Source organism: Pantherophis guttatus, chromosome 15, assembly GCF_059756535.1.
Source record: "Pantherophis guttatus breed Tessera chromosome 15, ASM5975653v1, whole genome shotgun sequence".
NCBI lineage: Eukaryota > Metazoa > Chordata > Lepidosauria > Squamata > Colubridae > Pantherophis > Pantherophis guttatus.
This window is the reverse complement of record NC_142077.1, coordinates 15,240,799-15,257,882: the sequence shown is the minus strand read 5'-3', so window position 1 is coordinate 15,257,882 and position 17,084 is coordinate 15,240,799.

Here is a 17,084-nt window from a genome sequence, read left to right as displayed (position 1 = left end):
ATGGTGACAAGATAGGGCAAAAATGTAAAATGTGAGGACAGTCGTAAGTTCGAGGACTGGTCAAAAGTGTGAGGACCAGTCAGAAATAACTTTTTCAGCCCTCTGAGTAGTCCATATGCACAAAAGGACTACCCAGAGGGCTGAAAAAAGTGATTTCTGACAGGTCCTCGCACTTTTGACCGGTCTTCGCACTTATGACTGGTCATCATTTATGCCCATTGTAGCATTCTTAACAACCGTGTCACTCATTTCACAACTGCTTCTCTTCACCATAGTGACAAGATAGGGCAAAAATGTAAAATGTGAGGACAGTCGTAAGTTCGAGGACTGGTCAAAAGTGCGAGGACCAGTCAGAAATAATTTTTTCAGCCCTCTGAGTAGTCCATATGCATAAAAGGATACAGCAATAGAGAGGGATGAAGGAAGGGAAGGGAAATTAGAGTAGGAGTGAGGGTAAGAGAGGGAGGAAGAGAGGAGGAGAAGGAGAAAGGAAGAGGAAGTAGGGAGGAGAAGAAGAGGGGGAGGAAGAGAAAGTAAGAAGGAAAGAAAAGAGAGAGGTGGTAGGTTTGAGGAGAAAGATTGCTATACAATAAAAAAGATGAAATGGAAGAAAGGCAACCCCAAACAAATAGAAAGATATTAAGATAAGGAATGAATTGTTAAACTTTAAAGAATAAAAGAGAACAAATATGAATAAATAGCAATAATTAGAAACACACATACAAACATACAATGTATTTTCTTTGAACAGAATATTTGGCCGGTTCACAAATTTAAACAGTGTTTAGTCATTTCAATTAAATTTACAATTTCTATATTTCCTTTTTGCCATATTTATTCCTCATCTATTTTTTAAAAAAACAATATTACCCTTCATCCTCATCTCTAATCTTAATCAAATTCAATTTTTCTCTTCTATTCTATATTATACCCCTTCCCATTGTCATCTATTTTTATATCCATCCTCACATTGGTTAATTATGTAATTATGTAATACAGTTGTTTAATACAAATTCAACATTTTAATATAAATCAGTTAGTTATATAACTATCTTTTTTGTATATTAATCAATATGAACATGAATATTCCAATTATTTCCATGCAATCCAATTTCTTACAAATTAATTATATTTACCAATAATAATAAACCAAATAATTTCCCCCATATATTCCTTCAAACCACAACTTAACCATTTCTGCTTTCAACACAATATACAATTAATAGTATCTCAATTATTACAATTCCCTAGTTAAATAGAGCGTTTTTTCTTTTGTGTTTTAAAATCTTGAACCTCCTCTTTTGCCCTAAATTTCCCATTGTTTGCAGTTTTGCACCTACCTTTTTTGGTCAGGAAAAAGAAAAAGAAAAAGAAATCTCTCTCTGCCTCATTTTGTCATGTTGCAGCAAAGACCCTCTTTACTTTCAGTTTCACTTTTTCAGCATAGCTAGGGGAAAAAAAATCTGCTCCAGCAATTTACCTCTTTGCAGCTAGCTAGCAACAGAGCCCTCTGCAAAACAGCTGAGATCAAATCAGCTGAGAGTCGGGAGGCTGATCAAATCAATTTATGGTAATTAACCTATGCTGAAGCTGAAAGGGGCTGTTTTTTCTATTTTTGCAGGCACCAGTCTACTCATTTGTTTTCTTTTAACACTGATCAGCTGTAGGGCGGCCCTTTTTAAGCCCTGCGGCAAGAATTTAAACAGTTTTTTTCCCTCTAGCCATCAGCTAGGACTCAGCAATAGATTGGGGGTGGGCGCGGTAAGCGAACGGGGACCAGCGATCCAACAGAGGCAGAGGGTGAGGGTAAGTGAAAACTGTATATTCCCGTCCCATTCTCCCACCATTCCCTAGCTTGTCCTGCATTCTTTCCAAAAATTGGGACTTTTTTAAAACGCTGCGGGACGCGGGACAAATTGCTAAAAATCGGGACTGTCCTGCCAAAAGCGGGATGTCTGGTCACCATAGTCATGATGAAGGGGTTGGGAATAGAAGCAGCCACTAAAGAGGCGGGATTTTTGTCTTCCCTGAGAACTGGAGGGTTTGAATGCGAAATCTGCTTTCTTTTAGGAAATCCTGCTCAGATGAAGCCCAGAATCAGAAGGAGAGACAAGATGGAGAAAATAAAGCAACGTTTAAAAGATATATTTAAAAACGAAAGAAAAATTAAAACTTTGAGAGAACAAGAATAGAAAACAGAAACTAAAAACAGATTTTAAAAAAGATCAAAGTCTGTAGGAAAAAGAATGATCGTACAGAGTCCCTTATATTATGGCTACAGTGTATCTCTGAGCTGTAACTTAAAAAAACATGGAAACCAAATATCTTTTCCAGTAGGTGGCAGTATTAAACACTCTCCTAACTTCCCTATTTTAAATATTTTATTATTTTAAAGTCTAGGTCTTTTCTGTTTAAAATTAATACAGAATTACAAAGGGAGAAAAAGGAAAAGGAAAGAAAAAGAAAAAAAAGAAAAAAGTGTCCGTCTAAGCAGTCAAACCAATCTCTTCAATTGTTTTCTTTTAAAAAGGCAGAGTTTAAAAAATTAGCAATGCTAATCTTCTCACTTCTCAGTCCAGTCCCGGGCTATAGTGAAAGTGAAACAATTAAGTCTTTCAAATTAGATAATTGGGTGTTAAAAGAAAAACTTTTCCCAGATCATTCCGCCGCTTCTCCTCTCTTACTCTCTATCTCCAGCTTCAAAAATCTTTTTCCTTTAGGGTGTTCTTTGTATCATTTGAAGAAGTAAAGATTCTCTCACCGAGCTGATTCGCTGTCATTCCTTTCTCTCTTCCTGAAACTGCCCCAGCCTTGGCAGCCTCAGGGACTGCTGCTCCGATGCCAGAAAAAGAACCAGGGACTTTGCGATGTCCCCTGGGATCCACAGGATGTGCTCTCCACTACTACAGTCAAAACTAGACTGTGGGGTCCGAGATGGACCGTCCAGCCAGTGGAGTCATCGGCAGGAATTCTGGAGCCCCAGAAATTCCCGTCCATCTCGCAGCGGCATCAGCTTCCGGCCCCCCAAATATCCTGATAAACCTTAATCTATTTCTTATTGTCATGCTTTTAATTCTGTAATTATCTGTTTTCTGTCATTTTGGTTTTCTTATAGGAATAATATCTCTTCTGCAGGAGGGCCGAATGTCAGCCTCCGCTTTTTCATTGCTTGCTCGGCTGCCATGAAACGGGGGGAGGGGGCAGCTATTGGAATTCTTGGGGAGGGGGCTGGTGAAGAAGAAGAGAGAAACTTTGCTTTAGCATTTCTTTGAAGCTGATAACAACTCAAAGTCAACTGCCGTGGCATAGCAGAAGGATGGCACCACCAGACGTTGCACCCACTTGACCCCTGGGGAATTGTGGATTGGATGATTTATGCTGGACAGTGGGGGGAAGGCTTTGGGGGTGCTTTCTATATGTAATTTTTGTGCCTTTTGCTTCAGACCTTGCTTTCCTTTGGCTGCATTCAGTTCATACTCAGTAAAAGTACCTTTCTCTATGAAAATGGAGTTGGGGCATGTCTGACACCTGCATGGCTTCTCCCGCACAGGAGCCTCTCCTGGAAAGACACGGAGCCCAAGCCAGGCTGGAGAAACCCCGGGGGCTGCGTCCCCCCAACATTCAACCCTGGGATCCATAAACCAGGTTAGTCTCTTCCCAGGAAGGTCCCAGATCCCCTCCTCCTTCCTGGCCATCCTGGGCTTTCTCCGTGGGTCTGGGCTTTGCTTTCCCCCCTGAGTGCCCCATGCGTGGAAAGAGGTGGCTGAGCAACATGGGATATGGTCTCCCCCCTTCCCAGGTCTCAGAAGATAGAAGTTGGATTTTGCAGATCAGCTTTCCATCTGCAACACGAGGGTCCTGAGCTCCCCTTCCCTCCTTTCTTCCCTCCCTCCCTCCCTCCCCTCCCCACATGGAGACAGAGGCAGCCTTAATTTCTCCATCTCTTTTCACTTGACTTTCTCTAACTTCTCTCCCTCTCTCCCCACCCCTTTCCCTCTCCCTCTCCCTGTGATTTTTTTTAACTCTGCAAAGTTCTAAAAACTAGTTTTTCACTAAAGTTGATTTTGTTCTTAGAGACTGGCTGCACTATTGCATCAGCCCTTTTCTGCGATGCCCTTGAGCATTAGCTTTCAAAATAAAGTAAATTTTGGTTCCAACTCAGCTGGCAGCTATTTCAGATCTGTGGCAGGCTCTGGCATTAACTGGCCCCTGGAGTTTTGTCTTTCACCACTAGGCAAACAAATATCAGATTTATTTATTATTTCAGCCACAGATGCCATGTATTCCCTGCATGGAGCTCCCAAAACTCTCAATTCTAGATGATGGATTTAATTCCATCTCTGCTTCTGTTATTTTGAATCACATGGGGATTATTTCCCTTTCATTTCCCTCCAGAGAATTTCCCAACAATCTCCAAGTCCAAGAACTAGTTGAATTATCCAGGGATCCCTCCTGAGAGGGAGAACTGTGATAAAAGTTTCAGCTCTGCTCTTTGGCCAAATCCTCCAGGGGAGAGTTTGGACAGAGAAATATGGAGTTTTGGGACAGGCAGAGTCTGTGCTCTTGAATGTACGTCTCTTTCCTTTTCAGATGAAGCTGAGTGTTTCTCTGTGTTTGAATCAGTAAAGCATCTGGATCATATTCCATCTTGTGAGAGTCCTTTGATTCTTCTAATTCTTCTTTAGAAACAGGAAAGGGATTCATCGATTTACCCCATGAATTATGGACCTCCTGCTTCTGCTTCTGATGCTGCTTTTGTCCCATCCAGTCTCTGGGAAGCTGAGAATGAAATGCCCGTTGAGTTTGGAGAACCAGGATGGAAAACAACCACAGAGCTACTACAGCCCAGGAGACCATCTAATCAGTATAGTCACCACTGGAACGGAAAGATTGCGTACAAAGTTGCCTTTCAACGTCGCTCCTTCTCTTCAGTTTGTTTTCCGTGATCCGTAAGTCATTCAGGGTGATGGAGTTGCACTCCCTCCATTCTAGCACTCTCCTTTTCTGTTTTTAATCTTTCATTTCTTCCTATATTGGGGAATATGTCTAATTTCCTGAATGATTTTGATTTCCATGGCTTCTCTCTTTGGTCTGATTTTGTGAAAGAGACTCAAAAGGGGGTCTGAAAAAAAGCTGAAAGGGCTGCAGATTATTTTCCTCCCTCAGTTCAATCCTCAATTTATCACTTGGATAATGAGTTTTATTTAAATTAGTGGTGGAATCAGTTGTACTTGCTTTACCTCAACCCATTCCCATATTTGTGTAACTGATCTTTGCTTTTGGATCAATGTTGGTTTAAGGCTCAGTAGGCTTGTGGAGGATTATATATATTATATGTAACAAAAGTATTTGTTGTGGCTGTTGATTATAACAACTTTTTTTTAATAGGTCTTCTCACAAATTTTATTATTGCTTACTATTAATTTTCAACATTCAACTGGCCAACAAGAATTCCCATCTCCTGCACAATCTCACACTGGGCTACAACATCCATGACAACTATTGGAGCACTTTACGCACTTCAGATGCCTTGCTGGACATGCTCTCCACTGGAGAAGCCAATGTCCCCAACTACAGTTGTGGAAGGAAGGAGAACCTTCTGGCTCTTCTTGATGGAGCCAAGAGGGAGATCTCCATCCAGATGTCAACATTAGGAGGCACCTACAAAGTCCCACAGGTTTGTGTGTGTGTTTCTCCTTCTGGTAAAGTGAGGGGTGGGTGGTGGTGGGTGAGCAATAGATGCAATCATGTCTTCTCCATGGAATCAAAGAGCTCCATATTAACAAAAACATCAATATTTTACCCCATTATGTTCATGTTGAGATTAATCAGAAAAGGCCTGAAATTCAAGCAATACATTCCCTGGAGAAGACTTTCTACCAACTATTTAACTGATCAAAAAATATCCCTGGTTGTTGGGGCCTCTATTGGCATCTTCATTTTCACAGATAAACGATGCCTGCCCTATCCAGTCGGATTGAAGTTGGCAATAGTAGCATTTTATCTATCTAAAATGTGGAATAAAAAGGACTCTAGCAATTATAGGCCAAATAAACTAGCAGATATTGTGGCTAAAATTTATGCCATGATCCTCTTAGTTAAACTTGAGAAAAATTCATTCCTTGCAGAAGAACCAGAATGTTTTAGGTAGAGTTAAATGCTATATTGATTTTGTATGAAATAATGCATAAATTAATAATCTAACATTGGCAACAAGTTTGTCTTGAAATATCTAATCTATATCAGTGAGGTAAAACAAGGTTTGCTGCTTTCTAGATGTTAGTGCAGCATTTGACTCAATAAACAGAGAAATATGATGGAGAAAATTGATTGCCCTCAAAATGGAGCTCAGCCTGTTGGCCCTGATCCAAGCCCTTGTTTGAGGTGGGGGGGGTTGGGCTCAATGGAGCCATGAGAAAAAGGATCTATGCTTATCAAGGAGGAAGGGAAAGGTTTGTATTTGAACCTTTATTATTCAATCTAGATATGAATGACTTACTACGACTAATGCAGGGTCAAAAAACAGATCATAAATAAATGTTATTTCATTCTTTGACAAAAATGACTAAATTAGTGGACCAGTGAAATGCAGTGCATGTAGTATACAGTACTTGGATTTCAGAAAGGCTTTGACAAAGAAACCACAACCTATTTCTCAGGAAGCTGAAAATATGTGGGATAGACGGCATCACCCCCAGATGCCTGGGGGCTCAGCCTGTGGTCCTCAATGGAACTACGTCTGCATGGAGGGAAACAAGCAGTGGGGGACCCCAAGGTTCCATTTTAGGCCCAGTTCTCTTCAAAATCTTCATCAATGATTTGGATGAGGGGAGAAATGGGGAAATCATCAAATTTGAAGACAACACTAAAGTGGCAGGAATAGCCAACACCCCAGAAGATAGGCTGAACATCCAGATCGATCTAGGGAGACTTGAATCCTGGGTCTATCTAATAAAATGAAATTTAATGTAGAGAAAGGTAAAGTTTTATACTTAGGCTAGAAAAACCAAATGTACACATACAGATGAGGTGAAACCTGGCTCAATAAGTGTAACTGTGAAAAGGATCTTGGAGTCCTAGTGGACAATCACTTAAATATGAGCCAGCCGCAGCTAAAAAAGCTAATTCAATCCTAGGTTGCATTAACAGAGGGATAAAATCAAGATTACATGAAATATTGGTACTGCTTTATAATGCCTTGGCAAGACCACACTTGGAATTGTGCATCCAGTTTTAGTCTCCATATTATAAAATGATGTAGAGACTCTGGAAAGAATGCAGAAAAGATGATTAAGGGCCTGGAGACTAAAACATATGAGGAATAGTTGCAGGAATTCAGTATGTCTAGTCTAGTGAAAAGGACGAGGGATGATATCATAGCAATGTACCAATATTTGGGGGGCTGCCACAGAGAAGAGGAGGTCCACCTGTTTTCCAAAGTACTAGAAGGCAAGACAAGAAACAATGGAAGGAAACTAATCAAGGAGAGAAACAACCTAGAACTAAGGAGAAATTTCCTAATGGTGAGGAATGGAACGTCTCCCCTTCAGAAATTGTGGCTGGTCCATCACTGGAGGCTTCTAAGAAGAGACTGGACAGCCACTTGTCTGGAATAGTACAGATAGATACAGATTAACAGAGTTGGAAGGGACCTTGTAGGTCATCTAGTCCAAGCAGACCCTACACCATTTCTGGCAGGTGACGGTCCAGTCTCTTCTTGAAAGCTTCCAGTGATGAAGCTCCCACAACTTCTGAAGGCAACTTTATCTCTTTATTTCCAGGTTGAATCTCTCCTTGTTCAGTTTCCATCCATTATTCCTTGTCTGGCCTTTGTCCAGCCTTTGGGTGCTTTGGAAAATAGCTTGACCCCCTCCTCTCTGTGGCAGCCCCTCAAATATTGGAAGACTGCTATCATGTCTCCCCTGGTCCTTCTCTCCACTAGACCAACCATGCCCAGTTCCTGCAACCGTTCATTGTATGTTTTAGCCTCCAGTCTCTTAATCCTCTTGGTTGCTCTTCTCTGCACTTTTTCTAGACTCTCAACATCTTTTTTATAGTGTGGTGACCAAAACTGGATGCAGGATTCTAGGTGTGGTCTTACTAGGGCTTTATAGGGTGGTATTAGTACCTTTTTTTTTTGTATTTTTTTTTTTATTTTCAAATAAAACCAACATAAAAGCATCATCCTTTCAAACAATTACAGACAGCGTTTCGGTCAGTTAAAATCCTTTCGTGCTCACAAAATCTTCAAAATATCAATATATGACACATACTTCTTTTCTCCTAAAAAAACACAAATTTTTACACATTTTATCTTAATTTCACTTCATATATCATATTTAATCTCCATATTTTATTATCTATCCAACAATGAAACAAGCCCTATATCAAATAATATTGATTATCTTCCTGTTCTCTAATTTCAAATGTCAGTTTACTCATTTCGGCACACTCCATCATTTTCTTAATAATTTCTTCATCAGTAGGTATTTTCTCTCCTTTCCAGTTTTTTGCAGATACAATTCTATCCGCTGTTAAGACATTCACAATTAAATATTGCAGTTCTCTATTAAATGTCTCTGGTAAGATCCCTTATAATAATATCTCTCGTTTAAAATCAATATGTCTCTGTCATTTTTTCCAACCACGTATGAATCTTAGTCCAATATCTCTTTGCTTTTCCACATGTCCACCACATATGGTAGTATGTTCCTGGCGTCTGGTGACACTTCCAACATTTCTCCGATTTGTTCTTGAACATTCTGGCTATCCTTGCTGGGAGTAGATGTCACCTGTAAAACATCTTATACAAATTCTCCTTATATGCTGCAGACATTGTCATCTTATAATTATGCAACCACAGTTTTTGCCAATTCTCTAAATCGATACCATGACCAAAATTTTTCCCCCAAGCTATCATTGATTCTTTAACTTGTTCTTCTTCCAATTTCATTTCGAACAAATAACCATATAATTTTTTTAATTACATGGTCGTCAGAGCCCATTAAAATCTTATCTAAATTAGTTAAACCATTATAAAAACTTTCTTGTTTAAGATCTTCTTCATATCTAGAGCGTATTTGCATATATGAAAACCAGTCCATCTTATATCCCAAATCGTCTAGTTCTTGCTTCAGTTTAAGTTCATCCTTTTCATTCAATAGTTCACTATACCTAACAATTTGTTCCTTTTTAAATACTATCAAATATGTAAAAGCTGGAATTTTCAAATAATATTGCTTTTTGACCTTCTCCCAATTCAACAATAAAGCTTCCTGTATCTGATGTTTTCTAAAATACCCCTGTATTTTTGCACCCTTATACCATAAGAAAGCATGCCAACCCATCAATAAATCATGACCCTCCAAGTTCAATAATCTTGTATTTCTCAAAGTTATCCATTCTTTAATCCACATTAAACATGCTGCTTGATAATAAAGTTCAAAGTTAGGTAAACCAAAGCCACCTCTCATTTTAGCATCTTGTAACAACTTTAACGTTATCCTCGCCTTTTCCCCCTGCCAAATATATTTCAATATCATTTTATTGAAATCCTCAAAAAATTCCTTCCCCAACTTAATTGGAATTGTCTGAAATAAGTACAGAATTTTAGGTAAAATATTCATCTTAATAGTTGAAATCCTACTAATCAATAATAATTGCAAGTTTCCCCATTTCACCAAATCTTGCCCTATCTGTTGTTTAAGCTTGTTATAATTATTTTCTTTAAGTGCACCACATCTTGCTGTCAAATGTATCCCCAAATATTTTACCTTGCATCTTTGATATCTCAATCAGTTCTTCTTTTTGTTTTTTCAACATATTTTTAGTCATTATCTTCATTTTATAATTATTAATTTTCAGGCCTGCTACTTTCCCAAATTCACCTATAGTTTCTTTCAGTTTATTTATTGTTTTTAATGGTTCTTCTATTATAAAGACCAGGTCATCAGCAAAAGTTTGCAGTTTGTATTCCTCTTTTTGGATTTCCATGCCTTTTATTTCTTTTTCTTCTCTGATGTTTCTATTTAAAACTTCCAACGTCAATATAAACAAAAATGGTGATAACGGGCATCCCTGTCTTGTACCTTTTTCTATCTCAATAGCTTCAGTCATTTCTCCATTAATTATTACTTTTGCAGTCTGCTTATTGTATATAGCTTCAATTGCCTGGATAAATTTCCTACCAAAACCCATCTCTCCCATTTGAAGTGTCATAAATCGCCAATTAACATTATCAAAAGCTTTTGAGCGTCTAAAAATTTCAAAGCCATCTGTTTTTCGGGGTGAGCTTCATAGTATTCTAGTGTATCTAAAATTACTCTTATATTGTCTCTTAAATTTGTCTTTTTGGGAGGAATCCATTCTGGTCTATATGTATAAAATTGTTCAAGTAGCTCTTTAAACTGTCTGCCAATATTGAAGCAAAAATTTTATAATCCGAGTTTAACAAAGATGTAGCTCTGTAATTTTTGATTTGTTGCGGATCTGTGTCTTCTTTATGTATCAGCGTAATATATGCCTCAGTCCATGAATTGGGTATTTCCTTCTTTGTCATCACTTCATTCATAACCTCTAATAATGGGAGAGCCAAAGGTTCTTGTAATGCCCTATAGTATTCAGCCAGTAAGCCATCTGGTCCTGGTGCCTTCCCATTCTTTTGCTTCTTAATTGCTTCTGTTAACTCTATCATTGTTATGTTTCCTTCCAATATTTCCTCAGTATCTGTGGGAATCTGAGGTAATTTTGCTTCTTGTAAGTACTTTGCCACTTTCCCCTCTTCTATTATCTCTCTTTTATAGAGTTGACTATAATATTCTTGTATTATTTTCCCCATCTCTTTATTTCCAAATTTACTTTGTCCTTGATTATCAACTAGTTGAATTATTTTTCTTGATTCTCTTTCTTTTTTCAATTTTTTTTTAATTTTTATTATTAAAGAATTACGGTACAATTTCACTATTTCCGGTTACATGGTGTTAATATATATATATATATATATATTTACATGGTATTGATTCATTGTCTCAATTCAAGAGTATTATCTGTAGGATTTCTTACTGTTATAATTTGATACCTAGAATTACCTCTCTTTTTCATAAAATTGCATCCTTACTCCCTTTTATATCCTCCTACGGTAGTATACCTCCTATCCATATACCCATCTAGCTAATCACCCTTCCAGACTCCTTTATCTCTCTCAAATTCACTTCACTTTTCTTTTCTTCAGCCACTCGTACCACATGTCCCAACACTGTAATAGTCAGTTTCTTCTCTGTCATTGATTTCTAGTGTCAGTTTATTCATTTCGGCACAATCTAGTATTTTTCTGATTACGTGCTCTTCAGATGGCAACTTTTTCTCCTTCCAGTGTTGAGCAAAAGAGATTCTCGCTGCTGTTATTATATGTGTAATGAGGTATTTCTTTTTTCTTGTGATTTCTTTCTTTAAGATTCCCAGGAGAAATATTTTTGGTTCTAATTCGATTTTTTTCTCCTATTATTTCTGACACCCATTTATGTATCCTCCTCCAAACATTTTTAGCTTGTGGGCATGTCCACCAGCAATGATAATAAGTACCTTGCTGATAGTCGCACTTCCAACAATTTGGGGCCATATTTGGATAAATTTTAACAATCCTGGCCGGTGCTAGGTGCCATCTGTATATCATCTTGTATTGATTTTCCCTATAAGTTGTTGCCCTAGTCATTTCTAAATTATTATTCCAGATTTGGTCTCACTCGTTCAAATTTATTGTTTGTCTGAAATTTTTAGCCCAGGCTATCATAGGATCCTTAACTACTTCCTCCATCAGATCATAATCTACCAGATAGTTGTAAAGTTTAGCCAAAATTTTATTGTCCGTGCCCATCCATATTTTATCAAAGCCATTGGTACCTATTTCTATGCCATACTCTTCTTTATCTTTTTTGTGTCCTGATTTGATTTGTGTGTATGTCCACCAATCTATATGTGTGCCCAGTTCTTTTAATTCTTCCATCATCTTAAGATTTCCTGTCCCATCTAATATTTCTTTATAATTCGCTGTTTTGCCCAATTCCAATACATTTGGATAGATAATTGCCTCCATCGTTGATAACCATCTGGGAACTTGAGTATACTGTTTTCGCCTTATTTCTGCCCATGTTGACATTAGAGTATCTCTAATTTTATGTTTGTAGAAGTATGCTCCTTTTCTTTTCTCTGTGTCCCATAAGTGGGCATGCCATCCCTTCTGGAGATCATGCCCCTCCAGTGTCAAGATTCTTTTATTTCTCAACGTTGCCCATTCTTTTAGCCATACTAAATTTGCTGCTTTTTGATATATTTCCCAGATTGGTAATCCAAGGCCCCCCTTTGTCTTTTTTATCTTGTAAATTTCTAATTGCAATTCTAGGTTTCTTCCCTCCCCAAATAAATTTCCTAATAATAGAATTTAGTTCCCCAAAAAATTTCCTGTCTAATTTAACTGGGGCAGTTTGGAATAAATATAGCATCTTTGGTAAGACGCTAATTTTGATTGCAGCGATCCTCCCTTGGAAGGATATCTGGAGCTTTGCCCATTTTTCTAGGTCTTGTTTGATATTCTTAACTAGAGGTATGTAATTGTCCTCTTTGATGGCCGAACATTTTATTGAGATCCATACTCCCAGATATTTTATTTTCTTTACAATTTGTATCCCCATTGACTCCTCCAACAATTTCTTTTGATCTTCAGTCATATTTTTCGTTAACATTTTAGTTTTCGATTTATTTAACTTGAACCCTGCCACCTTTCCATACTTACCAATTTCTTCCAAAATTTGAATGCCTGTTTCTAATGGTTCCTCCATAATTAATGCCACATCATCCGCAAAGGCTTGGGTTTTATATGTTTCCTTTCTAATTTCAAGTCCCTTAATTTGCTTATTTTCTCTGATCCTTTTTAGTAACACTTCTAATGCCAAGATAAATAAAAGCGGTGATAAGGGGCATCCCTGTCTCACCCCTTTTCTGATTTGGAAGGTTTTTGTTAGTTTTCCGTTCACTAATATGTTGGCCCTTTGTTTCTCATAGATCACATTTATTGTATTCATAAAATTGTATCCGAATCCCATTTTGTTAATTTGTTGCTTCATAAATTCCCAGTTCAAATTATCAAAGGCCTTTTGGGCGTCTAAAAAGACCAGCGCCAGTTCTTTATCAGGGTGTTCCTCCTAGTACTCTAGCACATCTAGAACTGTTCTTATATTGTTTCTTATTTGCCTCCCTGGTAGGAATCCATTTTGGTCGCTATGTATTATCTTATTTAAAATTACCTTTAACCTTTCCGCCATAATACTGATGTAGATTTTATAGTCAGTGTTAAGGAGGGAAATCGGTCTATAGTTTTTTATCAATTTAACGAGGGAAGAATCTGTTCCTTCTTTTTGCAGAAGTGTGACATACGCCTCCCTCCATGATTCTGGGATTTTAGATTTTATCAAAGCCTCATTGAAAATATCTAATAATTTCGGTAGGAGGATATCCTCTAAGTCTAAATTTTGGTATAGTTCCGCTGGGAGTCCGTCCGGTCCCGGTGATTTGTTCTTTTTCAATTTAGCTATCGCGGTCTTCAACTCTGTCCTTGTGATTTCTTTGTTTAACATCTCTCTTTCTTCCTCTCCAATCACTGGAAGGTCTTTTTCCAATAAATATTGCTCTACTTTTTCTTTGGAGATGTCTTCTTCCTTATACAGGGTAGAATAATACTCACGAATGATCTCTAATTTGTCTTCTTCCGTATTAATGATATGGCCCTCTTGGTCTTCTAATTGGTAAATAATCCCTTTCTCTTTTTCTTTTTTAATTCTATAGGACAACCATCTGCCCGACTTATTGGCATTTTCAAAGTGGTATTGTTTAGATCGTTTAATTTCATATGCCAATTTTTCCTCGTCAATTATATTTATTCTGTGCCATATGACATCCAATTTTCTTTTGCCGTTTCGTTGTCCGGGTTCTGTTGTACTTCCTTCTCTGCTTTCTGCAATTCTTCCGACAGTCTCTTCTGGGTCTCCCTTTTTTCTTTATTTTTGTGTGCACCATAGGCTATTGCCAATCCTCTTAAGAACGCCTTCATTGTATCCCAAATTATTCCTCGATCGGTTGGTTCCTTTTCGTTTTCTTCAAAGAAGGTCTTTAATTCTCCCTTAATTCTCTCAATATTTTGTTTATCCTGGAAGAATTGCATATTTAATCTCCATCGGCTATTACCCTTTTTATATTCGCTCCTCCATTTAATCTCCAATGGATTGTGGTCCGCCCAGATATTGGGTGGAATCTCGGCTGACATGATATCCATTCCTACATTTCTACTTGCCCACATCATATCGATTCTGGACCAGGATTTTTGGGGGTTTGAGTAGAAAGTATACTGTCTTTTGTATGGGTGTAAGGTTCGCCAGATGTCTACCAAGTTCAGTTCGTCCATCATCTCAAAGAAGGGTTTTGGTAGGTTTTCCTCCTTTTCTTTTGGCCTTTAGGTCTTTTATAGTCTTTATTTGGGTCTACCACTCCATTGAAGTCTCCAATTAAGCAAATATTGTTATTGCTTAATATTATTAATATTAATTATTGGGGTGTTTTAAATTTGTCTTGGGCCAAATTGTTTAATTCTGTTTTATTCTGCTTTTAAATTTTGTATTTATGTGTTTTACTTTATGGCTGTTCAGCGCCCTGAGTCCTTCAGGAGTAGGGCAGTATATAAATCTAATAAAACAAACAAACAAACAAACAAAAGGAAAAAACAAAAAAGTATGAAAAAAATATAACAAAAAGCTGAAATCTTCAGGCTCTTGAATACCTTAATCCAATACCGTTATAAAAAATCCCAAAAACAATGAAAATGAGAGATATAAAAAGAAAATAGAAACAACAAAAAAGAAAAGAAAAATTAAAAAAAGAAAGTCCTTCAGGCACATTTATATCTGGAAAGCATTCAGAGAGTGATTTCTTAGAAGCCACAAGTTTAAAAAAAATAAGAGAAAAGCAAGTAGCAGCTCAAAAGAGAACAAAAGCCATCAACAATATTTCTAGGCTCCTACTCCACGCAAATACAAGAGAGACACCTGTATAAACAATACAGATTCACTTTCTCAGATGTTCTCCACTCTTATCAGGATGCTAGTACAGAGCCACTTAATTATGGCTACAATGAATCTCTAGACTGTTACTTAAAGAAAAATAGAAATAAAATATCTTTATTACCAGTAGGTGGCAGTATTAAACACTCTCCTATCTTTCCTATTTTAAAGTCCAAACCTTTTCCCTTTGAAATTAATAAAAAGATACAAAAAGAAGGAGAAAAAAAAAGAATAAAGCTTCCATCTAAGTAATCAAACCAGTTTCTTCAATTATTTTCTTTTAAAAAGGCAAAATTAAAAAAAAAAAAAAACATTGCTAATCTTCTCACTTTCAATCCAGTCCCGGTCAATAGTGAAAGTTTTGAGTTTTATTAAATTTGTATACCGCCCTACTCCCGAAGGACTCAGGGCGGTGAACAGGCACAGGATAAAATACAGAAATACAAAAGTTAAAAACAATTTAAAACCAAATTAAATAATATTGGCCCACGACAATTAAAATCCCAATAAATTTAAAACAAATTAAAATTTCAATTTAAAATTTAAAATTTAAAAGAAAGGGGAGAAAAATTAGGCCAGACTGGCTTGCTGGAATAAGAGGGTCTTAAGAGCACGGCGGAAGGTGCGCAGATCCGGGATCTCCGTATCTCCGGGGGGAGCTCGTTCCAGATAGTGGGTGCCCCCATAGAGAAGGCTCTCCCCCTGGGGGCCGCCAGTTGACACTGCTTGGCTGACGGCACCCGGAGGAGACCCTCTCTATGAGAGCGTACCGGCCGGTGGGAGGCTATTTGTGGTAGTAGGCGGTCCCATAAATAACCAGGTCCTAAGCCATGGAGCGCTTTAAAGGTGGTAACCAAAACCTTGAAGTGCACACGGAAGACCACCGGGAGCCAGTGCAGCTCACGCAGGAGTGGTGTTACACGGGAGCGCCATGTTGCTCCCATAACAACCCACGCGGCCACACTCTGCGCCAGTTGGAGCCTCCGCGTGCTCCTCAAGGGGAGCCCCATGTAGAGAGTGTTACAATAGTCAAGGCGGGAGGTGACGAGGGCATGAGTGACTGTGTGTAGGGAGTCCCAATCCAGAAAGGGACGCAACTTGCGGATCAGGCGAACCTGATGAAAAATCCTCCCAGTCACGGCCATCAAGTGCTCTTCTAAAGACAGCCGTGAATCCAGGAGGACACCCAAGTTGCGAGCCCTCTCCGTGGGGGTCAGCGATTTGCCCCCAATAGTCAGCGATGGCGTCAACTGACTATATCAGGACATCGGAAACCACAGCCACTCGGTCTTGGATGGGTTGAGCCTGAGCCTGTTCCTCCCCATCCAGATCCGCACAGCCTCCAGACACCGGGACATCACTTCAAGGGCATCGTTGGGGTGGTCTGGGGTGGAGATGTACAACTGAGTATCATCAGCGTACTGATGGAACTTCACCCCGAAACCACGGATGATCTCGCCCAGCGGCTTTACATAAATGTTGAACAGAAGGGGCGAGAGGACCGACCCTTGTGGCACCCCACATATGAGGGGCCTCGGGGATGACCTCTACCCCCCTGCCAACACAGACTGCAACTGGTCAGAGAGAAAGGAGGAGAACCACCGTAGAACAGTGCCCCCCACCCCTAACTCTTCCAGCTGGTGCAGCGTGATACCATGGTCGATGGTATCAAAAGCCGCTGAGAGATCTAATAGGACCAGGACAGAGGAGCAGCCCCTGTCCCAAGCCCTCCAGAGATGATCAACCAACGCGACCAATGCCGTTTCCATGCTGTACCCAGGCCTGAAGCCCGACTGGAACGGATCCAGATACGTCGTTTCATCCAGGTACTGGGGGAGCTGTTGCGCAACCACACTCTCAACAACCTTCGCCACAAAACGAAGGTTGGAGACTGGACGATAAGTAGCCAACACTGCTGGGTCCAGGGAAGGCTTCTTGAGGAGAGGCCTCACCACCGCCTCTTTCAAGGCGGCAGGAAAG